At 35.7% G+C, this 25206-nt stretch overlaps 1 protein-coding gene across 1 annotated transcript in view; it reads right to left on the reverse strand.

Annotated features, from left to right (window-relative positions):
• Positions 1-25206, reverse strand: part of NPAS3 (neuronal PAS domain protein 3) — a 614489-nt gene that overhangs the window by 398561 nt on the left and 190722 nt on the right. The gene's annotated exons all lie outside the window — the stretch shown is intronic.

Raw genomic sequence — 25206 nt, forward strand, 5'->3', positions numbered from 1 at the left:
AATCTCATCAAAAATGTTTGCTCCTTTGGCAAACTTTTTAAAAAGCAAATGGGCCATTTTTGCAGTAAGAGTTTTATCAGAAATTAATGAGGAGTAATTATTCATATGGCCTGCTTTTATTAGGAAATCAAAGGGGTTGATTCTTAAAAATAAAGCTTTTTCAATCTTAAACCATTTTGTGCAAGGAATACTTCTGCTTCTGTACTTGCCAACTAGGCAGATGCATTCAATCAGTTGGAAAAGTATTTGATTAAGCCTATCTTCTTCCTCACCCTTACAAAAGAACAGAACAAAATCAGAAATGAAGAAAAACTGCCTGTAAACAAAACCACTAAAACTCTTTGTACTCTCCCTAAAACCAATATTAGAGTTATCAGAAATGTTGGAGTAGCCTTTTAAAATATTTATTCCTTACTGAACATAATGGACAAGGTGATACAGTAATTAAGTCATCTCACAAAAGATTCAGAAATGTCAGTTTGAGCCAAATTCACACAGCAAGTTGGTTCCACTGCACCCAAATGTACCAGGGAGGGGAGCCAAGGGCTGCTGGTTGTGATGATCATGACACCATTCCCTCATCTGCTGTTGGCTAATGGAATTGGTGTGCCTCGATACTGCCCGGCTTGTGGACCACTTCTGCTCAGGAAGAACCTGTGACTGAGCCAAGAACTTTCCATTGAAAGATAAAAATTATCTGCCAGTAACAGAACACTACGTGCCCATGTTTTTTTATCAAATGTTACCCCAAAAAAGCTTCTCTCTCTTTATAGACAGATGAAAATTAATAATTATTATTTAGAGTAGAACATCTGCTTTGTCATCTTCACTGGACTTAACTAAAATACTCAATTTGTAGGGAAAATCAGTTTAGTGATCTGGATTAACATGGGGAGATTTACCCCATCTCCAATATAAAAAAGCAAGCAAGAGAACATAGACTCAGAAAGATACTTCCTGCTCATGTAATTCCTGTATGATTTCCTAAAATTATTATCCAAAACTCACTTGAAAGTTTTGCTTGATAGTATGTGAGTACTGTAAATACTGGAAAAAGCCAGAGGGATTTCAATTGTGAACAGAGATATAGCCATAAATAATTGCAGAATACATAACTAAACAAGGAGATAAATCAGGAAAGTCAGTAAGCACTGTAACATCTCTTCTAGTGTACGAGGAGCATTTACCAGATTAAGGGCTTACAATACTTATATGCCTCTTTTTTTCATGTAAAATCAAGTTGTTTATCAGTAAATGCTCTTTGTGATTGTCTCCTCTTCAACCATTGTACTGCCAACCCATTCAAAACACATATGTCCCCCATCTAGGAATTATGACAATGAAGAACAACAAATTGTAAAGACTGAAGTTACAGTAGCACAGTGTAAGAGTCGGTCCGAAGAACAGTTTCTGCCTGAACATCGTCATCAGGGACCCGTGACACACAGAGGTTATAGTTGCATGAAATATTAACAGCCATTTGTATTGCTGATGAAGTTGTTGGTGGAGCACTAATTTTTAACACCACTCCAGATGCTTCCAGCCACATACTGGGGAAGGATGGGTCTCTCTCCCACCTTCAGCTTCACTAGATGATCTTTCGAGGTCCCTTCCAATCCCTAACATTCAGCTTGCCATCCAGTGCCACGGATTTGCCTACAGTCCCCTCCCTGTTTCCACCCCTGACCACTCTTGATTCCTGTGTCCAAGACTGGATGGAGGTATTAGGGGAGAGATACTGCACATCCCGGTTCTTCTAGAGCTCATTTCCCAAACTGAGGATGCTACCATCACACCAAATAAACCACAAAAAGGGAAGAGATATTTCAAGCATGTCAAAATGTTCAAACACTTAACTGGCTTTTCAGATGCATCAACATACTGTAAATGTCAATCAATTGTGACCTAACAGGACAGAATTTAAGAAAATTATGTTATTATTATACCTTAATTAAACTGAGTCACAAGTCTTCTGTCTATCACTAAGCTTTTAAAAACTTCAAAATCTTTTCTAATCACCTGCAATTTACTTCAGTTGCAGCTGTGCCATAGAAAGGGGCAGAGGAAACAATAGTAAAATATCGTCTTACTTTACCCCACCTTTCATCTTTTAAAATTGCAAATCTACACCTGAAACAAGCCTAAAAAGGCAAAGAGTATATGACTTAATTTCTACTGAAGATATCAAAGTAAGCGTTAAGAATATTTTGTATTATATGTGGTTTGCACTGATTTTCTGGAGAATACGTTTCTGGAGTTTCTGTTCTGCAGAAAATGGGAATATCAGATTATTTCTGTTATGAAGGGGATGGGGCATGGAAGAGGCAAGAGGTGTTTATTTTCTGCCATATTGAAGGAAAAAAAAAAATCACATTCTTCCAATGTGAAATGATAAGAAATGAAACAGAAGAAAATTAGTTGTATGAACTATGTATATGTACAACAAATGATATTTCTCGGTCTTCCTGTCTCTTCATGATACTGCAGTATTACGTATTTACAGGCTTTGGAGAAGAGGAGACATTTCACTCAACATCACTACTTCCAGTTATGCCAAATTACCTCTTTGAATATATGTAAAAATAGATAAAGTTACATTAGATAGACAGCTAAAATAAGGATACATGAGGGGAAAAAAAAAAAAAAAAAAGGAAAAGGAAAAGCATTCTGCCTTTCATCTTATCTGAATATTTTTGTAATCAAGCTGGCTACCATTTGAAAAAAAACATATCACATGTCCGCTATAAAAACTTATTTATTCTTAAGGGAAAAGTAAAAGAATTATTTTCACCAGGACGGGAAGCAATGCACGTAAGGGACAGCTGTAACATTTCATAGGCTGCAAGTTTTTCTTCAGTCTCCTACATATGTGGATTCGGCCTTGGGAGTGTGACAAAATGGTAGATAATCATAACAATCCATGCAGATTTTAGCTACAAACAGGCAATAGAGCTTTCTTATCCATGAATTTCCCATTACCCACAACCCATTATTTTTCCAGGAACTCTGTTCTTTCCAAAACATTTTCAGTTTCCCTAATGCATGTAGTAGGTAATGCCATTATTTTGTTTTTACACTACCTTTTAAAATGTGTACATAGCTACCAGATAAACAACTCCAAACTTGTAAACTCTTACATTTTGTCTTATATTAGCCTAGTTTTATAGAGGAGAGAATAAAATAAAAGAAAGGTAAACATACTGAATGCTACTGATAAGAAAGATTGATTACTTCAGATTTCTCTTTGTGTTTACTGACAAAAGGCAGTGTGCAGTAGCATACCAGGTTTGTTCTGAGTGAAAAATGAAGCCTAGTTGGTAGATTAACCATCTACAAAATGATTCCTTGCAGAGTACAGTATGGCTTCTTGCACTCAAATATCTTATGCAGCAAATCTGACAAAATTACATCTTTAAGAAATCATTTAGTACTTATGACGTTTTGCTAATTATTTCAAAATCCTGTAATCCTACATTATTTATATGTTAATTTTTTTATCCTAGAAGAACAATACTGCAAGTAGTGGATTGTTACCTTTGGTAAACAGCAATATGAAATATATAACTACCAAGAGAAGCCACCATAATTATGCAGCAAAGTGTTCATTTAGGATTTGGAGAAGGCTAAACATACAATGCATTCTGCTGTGTGTCACTAAATACCCATATCCTTCATACAACTAGGCTGAAAAAGTCCAAAGTCACAAAAACGAAGCTGCAAAAAATGAGAAGACAGATTTGTAACCACAATCATGCACGAACAATTACAAATTTCAAATGTAAAGATCATTCACATAAATGTAACTGATGGATAATCCTCACAGGGTGCAAGTCAAAGTAAACAGACAGTCCACTTTAGAAAGTGTCTAGTGAATTGATTTAACAAGTTTAATGCGAGCATCAGTGTGGGGCTATTACTGATCGTAAGCTTTACTGATGTTATTTGTTCGCTTGGAAAAATACCGCTCTTTGGAATGAGCACATTAAGGCTAAAATTGCAGAGAAAACCCTATTACAACTTTATTGCTGGCAAATTGGAACCAAACCTTGTCTGTATATCAATTACTTAGAGTTACCACAGAGATAAATCCTTTTTTTTGTATAGGCTCAATCTTGAAGACAGTGATGAGAAAACTCCTTATTATACCCTACCAACATCACTAGGTTTTCTTAGCAATTTCGAGAAATTGTCAATTAAGTTCTTTTTATTAGGTTCCAAAAGCTGTTAAGTCAAACACAAATCTATCATAAGGCTTGTAACAGCATGTTATTTAGGCACATTTCAATGTTTCACTCTTTCATTATCCACCTACCCAAACCCTAATCAAAAGTTCTCATAAAGTGAAGGAGTTTTCAGCTCTCCTATCTCAAGGTTCAGGTAAGTTTACAGCAAGTCAGCCCTCATTTCTTGTAACTGGTCGTAAGAGGAATACTCATTAAGTGAGCAGAAATATCATTATTTAGATGGCTTTAGATACTAATACAGTTGTTCAGAAGATCACTAATGCTGAATGACACACTGCTGTGTAATTGTACAGGATAGTAAAAGCAATAATGTTTACAAAGTCTGTCAAATATTAGTACAAATATACCTATTTTTATGTGCCTTGCTGTCTGGTAGGGTTTCTTTTAAGACAAATAACTACCTCTAAAAATGACAGTTGATAAGTTGTTGTACAGATCCCAGTGCTGCAACACAGAAATGAGCTGTACTCCTTGCTCCCTGAGCCAAGAGAAGGTAAACTCTTTGTCGGAATGAGGCTTCCAAGTCTCCAGGAAGAGTAAAGATTCAGTTATTGCATATAGTCACAGCACAATGAAGAGCTGAACTGGTCAGCATCCAAGACAGCTACTTGTCTGACATCTCAGCCAGACATGGACTGCTTGAGAAAATGGTGCAGGGAAAGGAAAACAAAAGACACTTTTTCATGAAGAACTACAACTAGTCACTAGTACTTCAACATTTTTACAGTATGCACACTTCAGACTGGCTTTAGAAATGTTAAAACAGAGACGTACATTCTGCACCTGGCAATGCATGACCCAAACTTAATAAGGGAATTGTATGTTCCTCCCTCTGACTGTTCCACCTTTCAGAAGAAACTGGGAATCATTTTGCACTCCTCTAGTTGAACAGGGCTGCTTTTGTTTGAATAGAAAGAATAGCATGCTAGAAGCATATATAAATCTGAACATTAAAAATGCTAACTAGATATGCTAGAGTTAAACGGATAGCTATAGTGGCTAGAGTTAAACATATCTTAAGATAAATTACCATGTTGCAAGATAGAAAATGTGAGTAAAGTAGTCGTGCAGGGGCAGCAAAGCAAAAATACTCAAAAGTTACAACACAGACTTTTGTGCTTAAATAGCCCTTTTTTCTTTTTTCTTTTTTTCTTTTTTTTTCTCAATAGCTGGCTTCACATACAGGCATCCCACCTCCTTCTATAGCATCCTGACTAGTTGGTCACAGGCTAACGACATTTGAAGAGGAAGAAGGTCAAAGCTATCATTACAGTGGTGACAACCAATCACAGTGGAAAAAAAAATAAGTTTTATTTATTACACTTAATATAAGAAACCTTTACTGTGGAATATAATTGTACTGTCACTACACACCAGAGATTTTTAATCCCCAATCATTTCAACATATTTTACAGTTCATTACCTTTTCAGTTAGATATTGCAGGAAAGACTCTCCTGAGTCTACACAAAAGCCTTAAAAATTCTACCATTTTTACTCTCATATTTCATCTATATGAAATAGTGGATGATGAATTTCAGTGAAGAAAAATACACATATTCTGCATTCAGTTAGTAAAAAATAAAGAGGGGGGGAAAAGCCAAAATAGCCAAAACATTTTGTTAAAGTTTTAAAGAGATCTAACATTTCATTCATGAAGCCATAAAATCATAAAATATAAGATGTTTACAAGAAGTATGGTAGTGTGGCACACAGTATAGCACTGTCTTAGCTAAACAAGATGGACTACATATCTCCCCAATAATACACAGTGCTCTAACAAACAAATACAAAGTTATATTGCCTCTAGGAGGAGATTACCTCTTATGATTCTCATAAGTTCTAATAAGTGTCACTATGAAAAGGTAAGCAATTGTATCACTGTGAATTTTATTCTGTAAAAATCTATCATATGTGGTCATCTTTCATATAATATAGTTCCCAGGCCTTATTTTGTATTAAGTGAATATAACCTGGACTTCATAACAAAAAAATTACACTCTTGACATTACGGAGGTTGTCTAGTTAACTACATCACAATTTTTTGTTCTCCGTTTTGGTTTTGTTTTGGTTTTAAATTGGTAAAATAGGCTCTGAACTACTAATTCAGGAAAGTACTACACGCATGGAGAGAGGTCTATTTTCTCCAAGTTCTATTATATTTGGGAATGCATTACAATCTCCTCTTCAACACGAATGGGCCATGCAATAAATAGAAATTTTTTAAAGTTCAACACATCACATACAGCAAGGAAACCTCTGACTTCCCTAAAATACATTTCACTAATATGTCAAAAAGTCAATCTAAACACATCACTGTTTTTCAAAACATCTTTCAAGTGCTGGAGAGACTTCTGAAGAGAATACAGAGGAGGGCAAAGGAGCTGGTGTGGGGCCTGGAGCACAAGTCTGATGAGGAGTGGCTGAGGGAACTGGGGCTGTTTAGCCTGGACAAAAGGAGACTTTGGGGAGACCTTATCGCTGTCTACAACTACCTGAAAGGAGGTTGGAGTATGGAGGGCGTTGGTCTCTTCTCCCAGGTAGCAAGTGATAGGATGAGACGAAATGGCCTCAAGCCACGCCAGGGAAGGTTTAGATTGGATATTAGGAAAAAATTCTTCACAGAAAGGGTTGTCAGGCATTGGAACAGGCTGCCCAGGGAGGTGGTGGAGTCACCATCCCTGGAGGTGTTTAAGATGTATAGATGAGGTTCTTAGGGACATGGTTTAGTGCTAGATTTAAGTTATGGTTGGATTCAATGATCATGAGGGGCTCTTTCAAACAAAATGATTTTATCAAAATATGCTCTTCACTTTGAAGAATCATTCAGAAACCCTATTCTTGTAAGAACCAGACACCACATAGAAAAGTATTCCAGAAAAATGTGTCAGAGTCTGGCTTGCAGGGAAACCTTGAGATATCAACATTTAAAAAAAAAAAAAAAAAAAAAAAGGCAGTAGAATCTTGACCTGTTGAAAAAAAATTTCTTTGCTGACGGAAGGACTGGCACTATTTTGCCACCAGTTTCACTATGCCTGGATTTTACTTGCTGGCTGATCGCTTTTAATGAGAACCCATTCTTGAGAGGCGATTCTTTGAGTTGCTTTGAGCTGAAGATAAACTGAGAATAATTTTGGCTATCGGAAGACTTGGCATAGATATGAGATCCAGAATAACAGCATTAGCTAACAGAGTCAGGGCCCATGAACCTCTCACAGCAGTTCAGTTCAATAATAACTTTACGTGAAGGTATTCCATATTTATGCCAATTTAAATACAACATAGCTAGTGGAATGTGAACTCCCTAGCTGCAGTTTTACTGAGATTCAACTACAACGTAGCTCTTACCCACTTGAATCTGGTCAGCATGACATAAAACATCAGTGACTAAACTGTCACTGCTGGTAAAATTCTGCTTAATCAGCAAGCTGATGAGTCAGAAAGTCTAAGGTGAGGAAGTTGAAAGGCATTTAAGAAGGTTTTACACTTAAATCTGAAATATTTCTACAAGGCTCTAATGCAAGAGAATAAAAGTATGAAGGAACACAAGGCTGAGAGGACAAGTGCAGATTTGTCATGAGTACAAATTTAAGGCAGACTTCCCCCCACTCAACTCTCAGTTCTCCTTTCAGGGAGAATGAGGCTTCCAGCTGTTGAACAAGTCTAGCTCGAGCCTTTATTTACCTCCTTTAACCTGTGGTTCATTCATCTAGAAGCTGAAAATTTTCACCCACTTATCTATAAATGGAATGGGATATAGGACAAGCAATTGGACATCCAGTAACTACACCTATCAAATATAAAGAAGAACTTTTTTTTTTTTTTCCTGCAAAAGATGATGCCAGCTGAGGCTGACAAGAGATTTTCAACTTCTTCTCACAATATATGTAACATAGACTTTATGAGCTTGAACAGTTATCTGGAAAACCAGAGCATCTGGCAGTGCAGGATGCCACACTTATAGTCTAAGGCTATAAAAAAAAGTTGAATTCTGCCATTCATTTCCCCTTCTGTATCTGCGTATTTTCCTCTGGTGCTTTAGAGTTTAAGCAATATTAGAATCCAAGTGTCCGTTTATGCAAGTACATCAGTTGTCTGTAGTAACTTAAATAACGTTCCTTCGTCCATAATTTCCAAAAGATGAGGTTAATTTAGAATGCTTTTTCATAGGTAAACTTTTCTTTTTTTTTTTTTGTTTTTTGTAAATGGCGAGACAAGTTGTATGTTCTCTTTTTAGAGAAAGAAGATATGCAAATAACCTCTATTATATACAAAGGGATTCTGTAGATAAGAACAAAAGAATGTTTGGAAATGTGCAGATTTCTAAAGGTACTGTCATTCTTGGAATCATGGAGATGTTTTCTCTTTAGTAAGGAAAAGACATACTCGATATACATTTTCTGAAAACAAAATGGCAGAGGTGAATAAATATAAAGTCAACTATTAATACTTCATCATTTTTGGTTAATATATGAGAATTCTAAAATTGCTTGACTAAAATCAGAAATATTTAAAGAAACGCTTTAGTAAAAGCGTTTGTTAGTTCACCACCTATTTTATCTTCCCCTCTTTGCTTCTTCCTGTTGGTTTCCAACCTTTACGCTTTCACCTATTAGCATTAATTTCAGCCATCCAACGTTATAACAACAGGTGAAAAACTGCAGAGTTTATACCCCAATAAAAGTCTGGGTCATACAAAACTGGTACAAAAGCTGGATTTTTAAGTATGAGAGGACTGCAAAATTATTTTAATATTTTACAGAAAATCCTTGGATTAGCAGATAAATGCTAAAACGAGATTTATTTAAAACTTTAGAACTATTTTCATGTTGAATCAATATGCGTGTCTAGAACCTTGTTTAAGAAAACTATTCACCATGCAAAGTTTTAAATGCGCAGTATCAAAGAATAATTTTTGACATTTTGATTCATACATGCTTATAAAGCTCCAAGACAACATGGTTTAATTATAAAACATATTTCTACTGCCTTAGTCATGCCAATTAAATTTGATTGGATACTTTCTTTATTCAACAAGCCCCTTTCATGTCATTTTAATTTACTGTCAAAGCAGCCTGAATATTGGAAACTAAATTATTTACTACAGCCCATAAGCCAATAATGTTCCATTTGTCTCGTACAGAGGGAGACTAGACTAACAAGATTATTAAGGACATTACTTGTAATAGTGAATGTCCTTCACTTTATTTGAGCTTCATGCTGTGCTTTCAGAGATCATACTTCAAAAGAGCTCCATTTCATTCCATCACAGAACCTCTGATATAAATTATTCTTTGCTAGCTTTGTTATATTCTGATCATAGAGAAAGTGGACCTGATCTTGTTGTGTAAAAGCAGAGGCTTCTCTTCTAAGATAACTACATAGTTTATTTGTGCTAAACACCTTTGATGCACTCCCTTGTGCCAATAACACAGAACAGGCAGAAATCAGCTAAATTTATCATCCAATGATTATGTCTCAGAGATTTAACTCACAAGAGCTTTGGTCTTCTTTGCAATGATTTCAAACCAAATTCTGCAATCTAAATGCATGTGGTTAAAATCAGTCTTGTAAGTTCTTAAAAAACACCGTGTAGGGAATGCAATAAATTTAATGCAGAACAGACTTCAGGAAACCAACAGATCCAACATTTCACAAACAGAGACTTGAAAAATAGAATACAAATTGTCTACGATATAAGCCTGCATATAGACAGCGAAATTGATAAGGGATTACAAAGAAAGACTGAAAAGATATTAAGCTGAGGAAGGTATAATAATTTTGTCCTAAAGTTAGATCCACTCTGCATTTTTGTAATGAGTCAAGTTGAGCAAAACTCTTAAGTAGATGACTAACTCAAAGCAAATGAATAACCTTGTTTAAATCAGTGGAACTGCTTACATGCCTGAAGTTAAGCACATTTTTAAATCTTTTTCTTAACTGAGGAGATTTGTTATTTAAGATACTGGAAAGTATTTCAAAGAATCAAAAAACAGCACTGAGAAGTAGAAAGGTTTTTGAAAAATTGACTAGGAAAACATTTAAACTTTAGAAAAAGACAGCTAGCATATGGGGAAAAAAACCTCCTTCATGGACACTGGAAGAAAGGCAGAACATACAGTAATTCCTCTATCCTCACATACACACACAAGAAAAACACCCAACTTTGTGCAATGTAATGCATGATGAATTTGAGATACCAGCATCAATGGGGAAGATACACGATTATTAAATAGTAGCTCCATTTCTTCTGCATACAACGCTATCTTGGGTTAAGGAGATAAATTTGAAATCTAACTTAGCATATAGCTTAGGGTCAGCACTTTAAGTCTCACCTACCTACTACTAGCACTTGTGAAAACTGGCATTATGTCAGGTTTGTTATTTTAATCTATTTTAATTACCTTTTGTTTTTTACAGTGCAGATACACCTTGAAAGCTCACATGATACAATGTGATAGCTGTGAAAAAGTAAGGAAGAAGACAAAGACAAAAGTCTCTTAATATCTCTCAAGAAAATGGTGAAAAAGCCAGATAGTTCAAATGCTTAAAATCTTAAGGACCTTGAAACATTCACCAAAAGCAGAGCCAAGTATAAATTCTTTAAATTAATCTCTTAAGGACTGACAACCATCAGTATTTCTATTTGCCTTAACAGTATGCCTGTTAGGTTACCTGTTCAAGACATTCACTGGTTAGATGATTTTAAATGATAATACAAAACAAATCAAAGTTCTTGAATATGCAGAAATAAAAAGTAGGCAAAGGCAGCAGTAATGTTTTATCGACAAAAGCACTTTCTTACCACGGAGAAGGGCATAAGGTGATAATTTAGTGTTCCAGCACAGATTTACTGGATAATGGCCAAATATTTCAAAGCAAACACAGCTGTAATGTTTATGTTAAAAACAACAGGCTATGACGGCAGTCAGGCAGACATTCTGTATCCTTCAAGTACTGAAAATAAATTGTTTCTTTTCACACAATAAAGAGAGAGATTGCTGAAGTGAAACATGACAGAAACCTCTCAGAAAATGGTGTCTTCCTTACAGGAAGGATTTCTCATGTGCTTTTTTGAGTACATCTTGAAGACAAACCCATTCAGTAGCATCACTTAATGATTTTAATGAAATCAGAATTGAAAGTTAGAAATAATGCTACTAATAATGCTACTGCTCTTAATGGCAAAATCTGTAGGAATGGAGACAAGTTTTAGTTCTTTATGTCTTCAAGACCATTTTGAGTCTTTTTTACAAATCTGTATTGGAAGAAACTGTGTATGTTATACATATGAACAGTGCATGAGAATAGTTACAATCTGCTACTGGAAACTGAGCAGAAATTTGCCTTAAATGCAGGGACTTTATAAAAGTGAGGATTGCAGAATTTGATTCTACAAAATCAGACACGGCAAACAAACACTCTCTTTTTATTCTCCATGTTAATATGTGGCACCTCTATTTTGGATCATCTGCCTTAGTACAGATTTACTGGGACATACAAAATGAAAAGTAATTCAACAGCCCATATAAAAAAAAAGTCTTACTGTAATGTTCATGTATTGAAATGTACTTTATGATTCTACTACACTTAAGATATGCTTCCCTATTAATGCTGAAATAGAGATTTTTCCTAAGGCTTACAGTGTACTTACTGAAACACAGAAAATGTAATGATAATGATCCTAAAAATAATTCAGATTACAGAATTTGTAATTTTTTTTAGATTCCACTATCAACAGCTGTAAAATCTAGATGTATTTCAAGTACTTGGAAGTGAAAAACACATATTCAAACTTGGTGGGTTTTATTCATTTGACATACAGTGACGGATGAGAATGCAATGAGTATTCCTTTAAAGCCATTGAGAAGGTGCTATTTATCAGTTACTCACACAGGACAAATATAAATATTTTCCAGCTCAGCTAAAAATACTGAAAGAAAATTTCAGAGGATAAACCAGAAATAATTCAGAGGATAAATCCCACAGTGTCCATGTAATTTTGTATGAATCAACAGCACGGATTCTCAATGTTAAACTGAGTCTTGCAAGCAGTAATCCCTGCGTGCTTCCTGAATTGTTGCCACTTCGTCTTCATGTCAGTAACACTTTTTTAAGCTCATGAGCTGATCAATGTTTTAATATTTTTTCTTTTTAATAAATTTTTGAAGAAATTTGCTATGAATGCATAAGGGATTCTCATTTTCTGCAGGAAAAAGTTTAAATACACTACTAAAAAACCCACCACACTGAAATATATACTGCACTTCTATATAAGCCACATTAATTTGTCTATTAATATATGTAAGCTCCATTTAAGTATTTTATGCCTGTGTGTATCTAGTTAAATACAGGTATGTATTAATGTATATGTAATATAGGCATGAACATAAAATATAAAAATATACTATATTCAAAGTAGTTATTAAGATTCACTCTAGCAGCTCTGTCCCTGGGAAAAATACAAACAAATATGGTTGCCATAACTGCTCAGGATACATATAATAGGAGCTGGAATGCAGCTGACGAAATTCTGAAATCCATTCTCCAAACATTTCTTTCATATGGGCACAGGTGACAGGTAATACTTCCTTTATATTCATGTAGGTTTTTTGATAAACAGCAAAGCTAAATTAATTCAGTGGTAAATTAGGCCTTGTAAAGCTATATAGAAAGACGTTCAACAAGTAGTCTCATGTCACTTTTCTTGATTTACGTTACAAATATGTTTGCATTAAAAAACAAAAAGGAAGAATTCCTTAATATTTCTATATTAAAAAAAAATATGTGCATAAACTAATTGTGGGTTTTTTCCTTGATTGAACTTTATACACCATGTTCCATTTTGACTGAAAGAGTGAAATAACTAGCATGTTGCCTCTCTGAAGCCGAAAGCAATTTCCTTTTCTAATTTTAGTTATGCAAAGCCTATGGGCATCATCAGCATTTAGTAATTAGTTTTATAATTACTGCTGTTTTGCTCACTGTCATTCAATTTTTCTTACAACATGGTCTGGGATTGAAACATCCCACATCCACAGCTGTGTAAATTGCCATCCATTTATAAGACAAAAAAAGTAACATTCAACATACATCATTATTCAGTCAAGAATGTGTTATTGGTACTTAGGTGATGCTTTGAGTACATAAGCTGCCCAGTAAAATACAAAGAAAAACATAATTCAAATACTTCATAAATATGATATAAAACAGGAAAGTCTGGAAAACCTAAATTGGAAATACAGGAATTTCCATTAAATAACATCTCAGTTTAATAGTGATACCAATATCTGTTCCAAACATGGAAAAACAACATCTTTTTTGTTTAAAGAAATATTCAGGTACTGAGCTGAAAACAGTTGTATTCAGATTCGTTAATACTATAATTTGACCATTATTGTTCCAGCAATTTGTAGTCTGGCAACTAACTACCAAGTCGTCTAATCTAGAATAACCTATTGATACAGTGTCAATACATTTAGACATGACATTGCAAAATCTTCTACATCCTTGTTTAGTTAATTTTCTGAATCATAAAAATACAAATGCATTTTGGTATGACATATTTGGTTAAACCAAACAATTTGTCTTAAAGATGTTTTACTCCAGCGAAATTAGAGATTGGCTAGAATTCTTACATTACTCTTTTACAAATGTCATTTCTTGAAATTTATAATTTGAAAGATGATATTACGAGTTTTTAAATGCTAGAAATGTAATAGTCAAATAGAATGAAAAATTTGCATTCTCTTCTTAAAATAAGCATAATTTCTTCAGTGAGTATGATGTGCTTTATTTTCTAGGTCATGTCTGGTTTTAAAAAAAAAAAAAAAAAAAAATATATGATGATGATAAGAAAATTCCCACAAAAGTTTTGGCAGGATCAGTCAGGTACCACGTGTGCTGACCTGCTCCAGGAGCACTGTGCTCTTTGGGGAAACCATCTTCCCTCAGCAGCCATGAGACCAGAGAGCACCAGTGCAAGTGCTCAGAACAGGACATCACCAATGGGACGATTCATATCTGTAATTCCCTCCTTCCTACCAGAAAGCAGAATTATATAGTCCTTTTAATCTGATTCCCTATCTTTCGTCAAGCTTAGCTGGGAGAAAACAGCTGCTAATAAACATAAAGCTGTCATACACAAAGGGCAAGATTGTGCTCTGCCCAGTGAAGGGGTGGAGGAGATATTCTGCTGCAGGGGAAAAAAAATATCAGGCAGACTGCTTTCAAGGATTTTTGCAGTAGTGCCCTCTATTTTATGTTTTGTGACACAGCTAACGGAGTCTTACCATTTTAGTCTCAGTGAAACAATAAGGAAAAGAAAATAATTCTAAGCATTTTTTGGTACTCTATTTACTGAAAAAAAGAAATCTGAGTTTGGAATATATTTTTTTTAGTGAATATATAGCATTCAATGTGATACGAGTCAGGAAATTCGTTGTTTTCCCAGAGAGTAAAATTTTAGACCCTTAAATAGACCCCAAAAGATAAAAACAAAGCTTTGCCTACAGTCATCTACAGATTACAGGACAAGAAACTCTCCCGAGTAACCACTCAGGCAACCATGGTAGCTGTTACTTATTGTTCCTCCAGCACTTACAAACTGCTATTACCTATTACTCCTTACAGATTAAGTTACAGTCTGCTCCACCCCAGCCCTCACTAAGAAGGTCTACAAATGGTTTTTCTGTCTCTCTGGACTGTACTGCAGGCACAGGAAGGCAGCAGGATCACCTTGGGCAGGGCTACCAACCTGGAGGCTCTGCCACCCATGCAGGCCCAGCTGGCCGGGGACTGCACATCCCACCACTGCCCGTCCAGCTCCGGCCTCCGCTCCACCCATCACAGGACAGTGGAACCACAGGATCCCTGAAGGCCACAAAATGACAAGGGCATCTGTCCCCGGGGACACCGGTCTGTCGGGAAATCTCCAACAAAAGCAGGAAGCGTATCTTTGAGGGACTGATGCCTACACAACACTCCAACAACTGGCTTTTAGCTTTTCTGAATTTTTTTGTGTTTCTTATTTATTAACGGCAGAACTCTTCACAGCAACAAAGGTGGTTTTTGAGTTTTTCTGTTGGTTTGGGAGGTTTTTTTGTTGTTTTGGTGGTGGTGATGGTTGTAATGTTTGGGGGTTTTTTGTTTGCTTATTTTAATTTGTTTGGAGTTTGTTTGTTTTGGTTCAGGTTTTTTTTCTCCTAAGTATACGAAAACAGTGTATGGAAAAATATCATTACCATCTCTGTCCCTTTTCATTCCTTAAAAAGAAATACGAAGGAACCATATTGTGCATAATTTTTGAGCAGAAGAAATCATTTCCATTTTTGAACCTCTGAAAACATATAGGAAATTGGGGGATTATCTGCCTATATGCAACTAGATCGCTCATTTTTTTGGGGGGGGAAACAACACAACCCACAGATATCCAAACACAAGATATCTATGAGATCCAAATGTATGTGTTTGTGCCTCAGAAGTTTTTGGGCTCAGTTACTAAAACACACAGATCTGCATGCAAAGCTTTTTCATCTTCAAAATACAGAACACCACTTTTATTTAAATACTGCAGGAAGCAAACCTGAATAAACCCAGATTATTTCTAACATAAGAACTAAAGCATTTTGTGCATTGATGCACCATTCAAGCTAGATGAAAAGCATGTCATACACCATGCCTTTCACTTATCTGAATGATATGCAACGCAATATTTCAAAAAAAAAAAAAAGCTGCAAAATATCTTCACATATTGTTCAGGAGAACTATTCCTAATCTACAGGAGTATTATTACAGAGAGATGTTTTTAGAAGAAGGAGTAACTGATTAACTGGGATCTATTTAGGTGCCTGTTTACACATGGGGACACAATTTCGTGGGGAAAAGCTGGGAGAAGGGGTTGGGATAACCTTCCTGCACTCCTCAAAAGGAGAGCTACTTTGGGAATTCTGTACCTCTAAGTCCAAGGGCCTGAAAAACCCTCTCCACCTTAGGTGGACCCAGCAAAACACTGCAAAGGGTGAACAGAGTATTCACTATGGAAGAATCGCTGCCTGACGGATGGAGCAGATAACATAAGTTATTAGGTGTAACACTGACTTTTCTGCTAGCTTTTGAAAACACTCTGCAATAACATATGCAAAGTATTCTGAGATCTTCAAATTACTGTTCTCATATAAGAAGAAATGTATGTGGAAAAGTAATATTGTATATTCCAGAAACCTCTTCATTCATAAAATATTCCTGGCCATATGTCTGTAAACTAATAGCAATCACCAAAATGGCATGAAACATGGCACAAAAAAAGTGTGAAAGTAACACACGACTTAGATCCGATAGATCTTCAGGGAGAAATTTCGAGGGAAAACAATCCAATGCTAGCAGCATTCAGTGGCTATCAAAAATGTATTTCTTCTCATTTTATCAGTGCCTATTAACCCCAACTATACTGACAGTCATAGGTTAAAAAAGGGAATAAATTAACATTATTGTCAATCATTACATACAGAAGAATAATTAACTCAGTATGTTTATTTATCTACTTTTGCTACTTGATTAAATGAATGACTGATGACAGGTCCCTTGTTTTCTTTCTTTTTGTCAGTATAAATGATCAGTATGAAACTAAACAGAGGCATGAAAATGAAATTGTTAGAAACATAAGATCTACTACAGATGGATTCGGATTATTTCAACTTTCTTGTTACTCTATCATAATTTACTAAAATACATTTATATATTCACAAAGAACTCCATTAATAGCAGAAATAATCTGTAACCTGACTTACTTTCCTCTCTAATATTATGTATTAATATTTAGGTTTCCCTTGTGAAAAAGGGTGTTTTAAAAGTTCTGTAAGAAGCCATGCAAATGAATGCAGTTATCCAATTTATCCTTGGATAACTATCCAATTTATCATTGACTAACTCATAACCAACAGTGTGTGCAAAGAGGCCAAAGCATTCTTAAACGCTGACTAGTATTATGAGTAACACAAGCCTAATAAATAGCTTTGAGGAAGAAATTGGTGCAAATATGGGTTAGGTAAATTGAAAAAATGTCATTTGGGTAATATGAGATACGGGAAGTAAGCAAGAGAGAATAGAGTCAAGTCTCTCCTTCAGGCCACCTGTACAAGTACACACATCTCCTCCTGGCAGCCTGCTCCCAGGCAGGGCAGCGTTAGCGATACCGTCTCAGATCCAAGGGTTTTCTTTTCTTACTTGCTTCCAAAACAAGAGAAGCAAGACCTAAATTTTTGATATTGCTTCCTTTGCTTCAATTCTGTGCTACGTTAATTGCTCAAAGTTTTTGAGGACAGACGAAATCCCAAGCCTCTGAAGTGAGGATTAAAGCACAATTTCCCCTGAGCTAACCCAAGATTGCTGTCTGGGCTAGGAAAGTTAACTGAATGTAACTGCATTTTTAGAAAGTTAAAGGAATTGACCAGGAAGTCTGAGGAGATGGCTTTTGTATGGCATTAAAAAGGAAGAAAAATATCTTTCTCCCAAAGCAATTCACTGTGGCAAATCGCTGAGAGCTTGAAACCTTCGTTACTTACAAAATTTACTGTTGAGAATACAAGCAGAAGGAAGTCACCGGCAAAATATGGAGCTTAGTTTATACTTGTGAAGAAACCACCGGACTCTGAAGAAGCCATTTTTTCTTAAATACAAGATTCATGTCTTTTCATCACTTAGAAATACTAGAGACAGCTGAACTCAAACCATGTAGAGAGTCTGAGTCCACTTAACTCCAATTTTGAATCAAGGGAAAACTGGATTCAGAAGAAGTTATTTTCTTCCTATTTCCATGCAAATTCTGGCTTCTGTTAATAAGGTCTTAAAAAATGAGTTCTTTTTCCTTGCAGAGCCCTACCTTCTGTACACCACAGTACCAGGATCATGATTGCATGTCCACCCGTGTGTGTGTGTGTAGAAGTGACTTTGAGGCAGGTCTGGGTGGAAGGGAACCTTGTGTGCATGCTTAGGAAGGACCTCCTGAGCTCACTTCACTTGGCTGCGCTCTGCTTTCTCTTGTCCAGATAGGAACTTGATACCTGACATGCCAATGCAAGTTGTCCAAATAAGGCAGGTATTAGACTGGAAGGTGGCATAAGGACGTCTTCGGACAACCCTGGACAGATGTTTGTTTTCAGAGATATTTTGAATTCAGTAGGTAAGCTAACATCAGACTTGTACCTATCATGGCTCATTCAATATCCTAACTGTGAAAACCACTTTCCCCAAAAGATTACTTCCCCAGTCTCACCTCGGGGTGCCTGCTCTCCAAGTTCAGTTCTCTCTATCACTGCCTATTCCTGCTGAAATAATTATGCTGTTGAAACAAAACACAAATCAATGGTAACCTTCAGCTTTCACAATTATTCCCGAGAATTTACCCTTTGACATTGTTCAGTCCTTATCAATAAAATGAAACCAGAATGACCACAACGAAAGAAATGAATGTTCATTCCCAAAGTAAAAAAATAGCCATTCGTATTACACCAAAATGCACGTCAAATACATGTCACTGGGATAAACCAGAGAATATCACACTAGAAGAGATACTGCAATTTTTACTTTAGGCTTTTATGACACTATTACTGAAATATTGTGTTCAGCTGTGGTTTCCTTCATTCTGAAAATATGTTAGAAAATTGGATAGGACTCAAGTAAGAACTACATGAGTGATTAGACTTCTGAAAGTCATTCCCTATAGTGAAAGACTAAGAAAGCTCAATTTATTTAGTTACTGAAAAGAAGGTTAAGAGGATCACAATACCTACATGTGGAAGAGATTTCTGACAGTAGGTAGCTCATTAATCTAGTGGAAAAGGCATAACAAGATCCAGTGTTTGGAAGCTGAAATAAGACTACAAATGAGGCACACTTTTTTTCACAGTGACAGTAATTAACCGCTGGAACAATCTGCCCAGGAATATAGTTGAGTCTTTATCATTTAAATGCTTCACATCAACCATAGATACTTTCCAAAGAGATAAACTTGTATCTCAAACAGATGTAAAAAATACTGGATAAGGTTCTCTGCCTGGGGTCTGCAAGAAGTCAGACTGCATGCTTATCACAGCTGCTCAAAATCGTACCTCAACAAAACAGTTCTGTGACTGCTCTGAACTTCACGGACCCATCATCTCATGACCATGATATCTAGCCTTTGTGTGCAGTTCAGACTGAATGGATGTTGTCTCCAAAATTCATCTTCCTGTTTGGCAGGTGAAATAAGAACCCTTTCAGGACAGACATGGGTATCTTCAAAGATCACGTCCACTGTCGGGCATCATCACTGCTGGAGATCAAATTACATCAAAGCTGCCAGTACACACACACGGGAAAGCTGTTTGAACACTGGCTTTGCCTGATGCTTCTACCCAAGAAATATCTGTTGGGAGGACTCCAAGCTGATGATGGGTGAGTAAATGTGTAGGTCTTGTAAAACGTTTGAGCTTTTAGTCTAAGGGCTGCCAAATGGCCTCTCAACATAGATGTCTGTATGAAGAGTACAGTTCCTTTATGTTTAATGAGGTCATCAGAGAATCGACAGCCTCCACAAGACTGTTGAAGAAACCAATTACAAAGCAAAATGTACGATGAGGTTAGGTAAGCTGTTAATTTTCCTTTCGGTTCCTTAGTAATATTTGTGAAGAAAAACTTGTCCTTTATGTCTTCAGGACAGAATGTTGGAGCAAAAGAAAAGCCAAGAAAATAGACAGAAAATAGAAACTATAGAGAGCAGGACACAAAAAGTAACAGCACTTACGTACAGAATAAGCAGAAACAGCCTGATATATAAGAGTAAAGAGAAAATCATGTGCTAAAGTATAAAATAAGCAACCAAGATATTTATTTTCAGAAAAAGAAAACTAAGCACTATTTCTTCATCTCTAGGAAGTGACAGAAAGAAAGATTAAAAATGTAAACAAAAAGAAACTTTATGGCCTCAGAATGCAGCATGACGGTAGAAGCTCACAAAAAAAAAAATCACACCTGGACTTGCCATATAATATACTTGCTACAGGCTTCTGTGTGTTTTTTTGGATTTTTTTTAGAATATCTAGTTACTCTATTTTTTTTTTCTTATGACACTTAGAAGATTGGTGATGGACTATGAAATCTTGAAAAAATACTGAAGGGACTTTTTATTATAGATACCTAATAAAGACAATATAACACAGAGATTTAATGTAAAATGGATTAGCAATATTCCTATGTGATTGCTTCATGATCCACCTTAAGTGTAAATCTTAACGTTACTCTGAAAACTACCTCCTCAAAGACATGGGTTAAATTTCCTAATGAAAAGCCCATTAAATGCAATATTCTTGCAAAGGACATAAATATAGTGTTATTGCTTAAGAACTGGGCTCTTGGTCCTGGGACATGGGAAGAGGGCTCTATTCCCATCTCTACCACACACTTCTTATGTGATATTGAACAAGTCACTCTTGGCTGGCTTTGCAAATGTGCTCAGCAGCTGCTTCTTATGATCAGATTACCAAAGTGCTGAAATCTTTTGAAAATCTGGCTATTTATTTTGTTGCTGAATAGGATCAGAGATCTTTTGAAATCTGGCCCCAGTTGGGGTGCTGCGCTCTTTTGAAAAGCTAGCCCTAAATCTGTATATGCCTCAATTTCTCTATTAGCATTATCAGCACTGTTCTGCTTCATCAAGAGGATGAGAAACAGCTGGCATACACAGCAATTCAAATCTGAAAGGGGATATATAAATGTAGAGTTGCTCTAATAGTTGTAGAAATGTCATATGTACTTTTAAAAAGCAAACAAAAAAACACAGCTCCTGATTTTTCCTAAACCTTTACACAACTGTGATTTTCTATAAAATCTGAAGGTAACATTGACAATATTATTCTGCTTGCTATAGGTAATGATTGAGAATTGTCTATAAGCATAAAAATATGACCAAAAATATTTATCTCATTTCCTTTTATGATTATGAATATGCACTTAATGACTTTCCAGATGATGAAATAAGACATGGGATTTTTTACTTGCATGTGGTATCACCCCATGCAAAGCGAAAACAATTTTTATATGATACAAGTAGAACACGAAGCAACAACACATACATGCTTGTGCAGATGCACTCGGCTAACTCTGTAAGAATTCTAGGGAGTGACATGCTCAAATACTGAAAATAAGGTAAGCATTTTCTAACAGCTCCATTTATAAGGAGGACTGTGGCACAACTGGAGTTAAGTAGTTTATTAGGGATTTGCCTTTCCTTAGAAACAGAAATCACAGTATGACTAAAACCTTTGAAATTAAAAACAAAAATATTCACCTTGGCTTAAAAGTTAGCAAATAAACAGAAAAGATGTTCCTTAAAGGACCTCAATATTTTAAAACACCACCTAAGTCCCCAACTGTGTGGAGATTCTTAATTTGCTTGCAATCTTGGATAGATATAGAGGCTTACATGTTCTCTATATTGTAAGCTCCCTATGAAGGGTGTTCTTTAATTACAGACAGCTAATGAAAACAGTTTTTACTGATCTCTCTAATGTCCTGGGAAAGTCTTTACTATGGATTCATTGTATTCTACTTTATATCCCTGATTGAAATGGGAGACCACAAGAGCATAGGGATTTGGTGGAAACTTGGTTTCCTTCCTCTGGCTTCAAAGAGAACAGTTGCAGAAATTAAGCTGCGTTGATATTGTGGTCAAACTTTGGTCAGACTGTGGTTATACTTGCATATTATACAGATACAAAATCACTGCAATTTGGTTTTTGAAATTGCTGGGTCTACCTTCACTATCTAAATCTCATTCTGTTGACCACAGGTATCCAATATAACTATTACATGAAAATAAGAATTATTATTAAATCCGTATACTTCAAACTTCACTTCCAGGACTCTGGCTATTATTTACTCTAAATATTTAGATAGTCACTTTGGAAAATACTAATTAATATATAACTGCAAACATATGAGATGTGAAACACAGTTTTACAATTTTCATTGAAAAAAAAATTTGTGTGTTCCCTTTCACTTCAGATGAAATATTTTCTTTGAGTCATAACTTTTGACTTGTAATACGGAGTGAAGTAACTCGGTAAAACAAATATTGTAAAAGCCCATTCATTTACCCTGCTTGATTCCCTCACATCTAGGTACTAAGAAGGACATGGCTCTCTGTCTGGTGTTTCTGTTTGTTTTTTAAGGTCTCTGCTACATTCATTATCCGTTTGTTAATCTAGTTCTGCAGCTCTTCATAGAGATGTATTTATTATCCCTGCAACAGACTCAACAAATTCTAAAAGAAACAGTCATTCAACTGGAGATACAAAGTAGAAGTTCAGATGATCCAGAAAACCAATAAACTACATTAAAAGAAGAAACATAGACAAAGCTCTGCTAAATTCAGCAGGACTTAAAGTATGCCCTTATATTCTCTGCTCAGCTGAGGAGGCTAAGGTATGGTGGCTATACTTAAACTGTTAAATCCAGCCACAGGATCCAATTCCTCAAACACTTTCATTAGCAAAACAGAGCACTGCGATATTATGCTTTACTGAGGCTCTGTCCAAAACACTCTTTATAGCCAAAACACTTTTCGTCTGTTCAGAAAAGGACAAATAAAAAGACAAACAAAAGTTCTATCAGATATTACAATCTACAGATAACAACAGCCTTTTTTTCATTTTACATATCAAAAATTACAGCAGTGATTATTTTGTGTCTGTTTCTGATTACTAAAAGCAAAAAGCAGAACAAGCGCTTTTGGCACACAGGATTTATTGCACATCTGTAATTGGCTAACACCATCATGTGCGTTATTTGAAAAAGTTATGTAGACGGCACATATAATTTAAGATATTCATGCTTCTAAAAAAGACCACCTGGAGCTAGCCCATGCAACGTAAAACATTAATGTAAAAATCATATGGAAACATTTTATTAAGGGTTTTGGAAAAGTGGACTATTGTGGCACTGACTTTTACATAGCAGTTTCTACTGGATGACAATCTACGCCATTATATAATGATGAGAAATTAACTTGGTTTTAATCTGAAAGTTCTCCCTGACTTATTTTACCATCATTGCCAAGGTTGGAGCCAATGCAACTGCCGATGCTATTATCCTCCTGACATATTTACCTCTCCAAGTCTGAAGCCCATGCTCTTGCCAAAACCTGCTCAGCCAATACTGTCAGTGTTCTCAGCCATGAATTATAATGACAACATCCATCATCTTTTAAGCTGGGATGAGGAAGGTAAGTTCTCAGCTCAGGAGCAGATTTTGAATGACACAGTGAGGATTGCTGTGCACAGGAAGACATGCATGTTGAAGGAAGAAAGAATGAAGCAGTAAGTTTAAAATGATTTTTGGTTTCTTTAAAATATTAATATTCCTCACCAGGTTGTTTTCATTACCAAGACTGCATTTGAAAATGCAAACATGTAGAGAAAAATACAGGAATACAAAAAGGAGAGAGTCAACAGTGGAAGCTGAGTATATGACGAAGGCATTATGCATAATGGGTGTGCCAGCTAAGGACTCAAAAAAAAAAAAAGAATGGCTAAGGGAAAAAAAAAGGGTATTAAAAGAACATAATGAAATTGCGAAAAAGACCAAGTCAGTCTAACAGCACAAGAAGAGACAAAGGAAGATGAACTGCAGTGTAATAGAATGGAAATACTGTAGTGGTAGAGTGAGAGAAAAGTCTCCTATTCTATTTCCTTGCTCTTAAAAACACATACTGTTTGGCTGTTTTCCTATTTAATTGTTTAAGTTGTAAGGTGGAGTTCTAGCAATAAACAACTCTACCAGGGACTGACATCTGATTGACAACATTTTAGAAAGAGTATTAATTTGTTATCAGCAGTAAATGTTTTGTGTCTCCACAGAAGTGATGGATAGAACTTTTTATGATACAAATAAAGTACCATGAGAAACTAAATCATTCTATCATTTCTGCTAGCAGGACTGGAAGGATCAGGTCTGTTCTTTTCATGCCTTTGTTCATGCAAAAAAAGGAGAGCTGAACTCAAAATGCTTTTCCCATTGTTCCTGTTCTGCATCACAAGAAAACAAAAACATTTCAAACTTCAACAAAAGTAACTACACAGCAGCCACCAGCAGCCTGGAGTTTAGGACAGCAAAGATAAAAATGAATAAAACAATAATATTAATAAGAATAATATACTTTCATTTCATTATACTGAGAGAAATAAATTTTAGGAGGTTTGATTTACTAAGCCGCACAGGTCATTGTCTATGATCCAAACATCATTGTAATTTGCAAATTTTTAATCAGCCATGTTTACTCCCAGTTCACTGATGATCATGCCCAGAGTGGTTTCTGCAGAAAACCACAGAAACTCCTTTCTTACTAATACCTTTCACTTCAGTCTGCTTTCCAAGATCAGTTATACAGTTAATGCATTTAGCTTGGTTCTGCCAATATAATGTTCTTCCAGTATTTTAAAACCATAATTCTTATGCAGTAGTAAGTCAAATGCCTTACAAATACTTCAGTATACAATGCCTATCCTACTTAATTGGACTTGCAATTAAGCTGTGCTTGTTTTATAAGAATTACTTTCCATTTATACATATTTGTTGAAAAAATATACAATCTTACTTTTATCCCTTTAATGAAGGTATTTTCCCAATATTTTGCCTACAACTGCTTTGAAGCTGGGACATCCAGTGCTAAGACAGCTCAGAACTGCAAACATCACAACACCAGCACTGCAAAGAATGGATGATGCTGAAAATTGTACCAGGCTGATATCAGAAGTAAACCAATTCCTTGTCTGAAGAACACATAAAAGACAATTTATTCAACAGTTCTGGAATATCTGAGAAACACTGCAAGCTGGGATTCAGGATGATGATGCCTAAGAGTTTCGAAATCCCTTGGTTGTACCATGGCAGGTAACCTATTGAAGAAAAAACACAGAACTGTGACAATCA

This window comes from Caloenas nicobarica, chromosome 5 (assembly GCF_036013445.1).
Source record: "Caloenas nicobarica isolate bCalNic1 chromosome 5, bCalNic1.hap1, whole genome shotgun sequence".
Classification (NCBI taxonomy): Eukaryota; Metazoa; Chordata; class Aves; order Columbiformes; family Columbidae; genus Caloenas; species Caloenas nicobarica.